The sequence below is a fragment of the Propithecus coquereli genome, unplaced genomic scaffold, assembly GCF_000956105.1.
Source record: "Propithecus coquereli isolate 6110/MARCELLA unplaced genomic scaffold, Pcoq_1.0 Scaffold302, whole genome shotgun sequence".
In the NCBI taxonomy this organism is placed as follows: domain Eukaryota; kingdom Metazoa; phylum Chordata; class Mammalia; order Primates; family Indriidae; genus Propithecus; species Propithecus coquereli.
Genome location: NW_012148642.1, coordinates 1514290 through 1516971, shown reverse-complemented (window position 1 = coordinate 1516971; position 2682 = coordinate 1514290). Strand labels below are relative to the sequence as shown.

General features: G+C 44.6%; 1 protein-coding gene across 1 annotated transcript in view; it reads right to left on the bottom strand.

The window, feature by feature from the left end:
• Nucleotides 1–2682, bottom strand: part of DENND2A (DENN/MADD domain containing 2A) — a 109091-nt gene that overhangs the window by 80088 nt on the left and 26321 nt on the right. The gene's annotated exons all lie outside the window — the stretch shown is intronic.

Here is a 2682-nt window from a genome sequence, read left to right as displayed (position 1 = left end):
CACAATCTAATGAAATGAACATCCCAAAGATGGCTGAGGACATTTCCATGGCTGAGACAGGACTTTGACACAGAGGGACTGCTTCAGCAAGTTCTAGGGTCCCAGATGCAGCCCAGATGCCGCAGATGCTCAATGAATATTTGATGAGCTAAATGGAGGAAGTGGTTAAGTCTGCAGCTGTCCCCCAGAACAGGGGCACAAATCAGACACCCAGACGTGGGCAAGCAAATAAACATGGACACAGCATTCTGCTGATGACCTGCAAAGGCCCCAGACAAACTGCAAGTGCCAGTGGCAACCAGACACATGTGCCGGACAACTGGATTGTCTTTCTTCAGGACAGCTGAATCTGGACTTCAAGTTTTTGTTGACATTCTCACCTATTGGGCTTAGCTGCTTCAGTGGCAGAGGCTCTAGGTTTCCTCTAGCTTGGCAGGGACAGGAAGAGAGGGGTTGTTAAGCCTTTACTCTCTGGTATGAGGGAGGAGAGCCCTGCCTGGAATGCAGAGCTGCTTTGGGCAGATGTTTTTCACTGTTCCCCAGGGGTGATGTAGTTCACTCCCCGCATGAAGTGGGGAGCCAGGCAGGATGTGAAGGGGGCAGACTGGGTGTGACAGATGTCCTTCTTCTTCTAAGTCAGGCTTATCCACCATGGGAAATGAAGGATTTCCAAAATGTTGAAGATATCCATATTCCAGTTAAAATACAAACAACACATTTCCAAGGCAAATAGAAACTGTTTGCTAATTATTGGTCATCATGGCTTATTCATGATGACGCTCTTCTCCACACGAGGAGAGATGCAGCAGTCAATAGGTTTGGGCAAGTGTTGCAGGAACTGATTTGGGTCTGTAAGACCCACCCTTTGGGATAGGTCGTACCTTCAACTCTTCAGGAAGCTTCCCTTTGAGACCATCAAGCACAGAGGGCAGGCCTCGGATAGAGATGCCCCCACCTGCCAGCAAATGCAGGCCCTGGGGGGCTCGGACAGGAAAACGGTGCTTTTCTTAGGCCAGAAACAGATCCTTGCCATGACACTTAAACTGCCATTTGCAACAGGGAATTGACCTTCCTTTATTTACTACAATTTCTTCAAAAACTAAATATTGTAGAACAACTATGTTAGGCCTTATGGGAGACGCAAAGAAACAGAATATATACTTTCTGACCTTGAGGAATTTATAATCTAGTTGGGGGGATGCTTTTAAAATACATTACAAAACCTATATCACAACTCAAATCATCAATGTAAGAGAGGTCATAATGCAGTATATAATTTGGTGTGAAATGAAGGTAGAAATGACCTAGAACACAGTCAGCACATTATGGCCTGTGGGCCACATCTGGTCCACCATTTGTTTTTGTACAGGTCATGAGTTAAGAATAGTTTTCACATTTTTGAATAGTTGAAAAACAAATAATATTTCATGACAAGTGAAAATTATATAAAATCCAAATATCAGTGGGTCCATTAAAAAAAGTTTTATTGGAACATAGCTGCACTCATTTGTTTACATATTGTCTATGGCTGCTTCACACTATAATGGTGGTGCTGAGTAGTTACAATAGAGACCATATGGTCTGCAAAGCTTAAAATATTTACTCGCTGGCTCTTTAGAGAAGGTTTGCCAATCCCAGGCCTGTAACATCAGAGGGCCAGTTGGTAGGCTCTCGCTGGAGGGGAACGTTTATATGTAGGAAGTGCAGGGGATTAGGAAACAATGTGTGCCTGGGGATCAATTATCAAGGATATTTAATGCTGGGCTAAAGAACATGAACTCAGTCCTGTAGGTAATGGGTTGAAATCATTATCATGTACATGGATACAGTTACAATATTATCCATGTGGACATGGTACAAACTCCAGAAAGTTCAAAAGGATATTCTTTTTTTTTTTTTTGTGAGATAGGGTCTCACTCTGTTGCCTGGGCTAGAGTACAATGGCATCATCACAGCTCACTACAACCTTAAACGTCTGGGCTCAAGCAATCCTCCTGCCTCAGCCTTCTGAGTAGCTGAGACTGTAGGTGCATACCACCACATCTGGTGGTATGCACATTTCTATTTTTCGTAGAGAGAGGATCTCACTCTTGCTCAGGCTGGTCTAGAACTTCTGACCTCAAGCAATCTTCCTGCCTCAGCCTCCTAAAGTGCTAGGATTACACGTGTGAGCTACCATACCTGGCCCAAAAGGATATTCTGTAAAAAGAAAATCTTCTATTCTGACCTCTGGGTACTCAGACAACTCCAGTGAGGTCCCTAGTTATTCATTCTTAGGTATCCTTACAGAGATATTCTTTTTTGTTTTTGAGACAGAGTCTCACTCTACTGCCCTGAGTAGAGTGTCGTGGCATCAGCCTAGCTCACAGCAACCTCACATTCCTGGGCTCGAGCAATCCTTCTGCCTCAGCCTCCCGAGTAGCTGGGACTACAGGCATGCGCCACCATGCCCGGCTAATTTTCTCTCTCTATATTTTTAGTTGTCCATCTAATTTCTTTCTATTTTTAGTAGAGACGGGGTCTTGCTCTTGCTCAGGCTGGTCTCGAACTCCTGACCTCAAACGATCCGCCCGCCTCGGCCTCCCAGAGTGCTAGCATTACAGGCATGAGCCACCGCACCCGGCCACAGAGATATTCTTGTACATATACAAACATGTGAGTTTACACACATATATTTATACA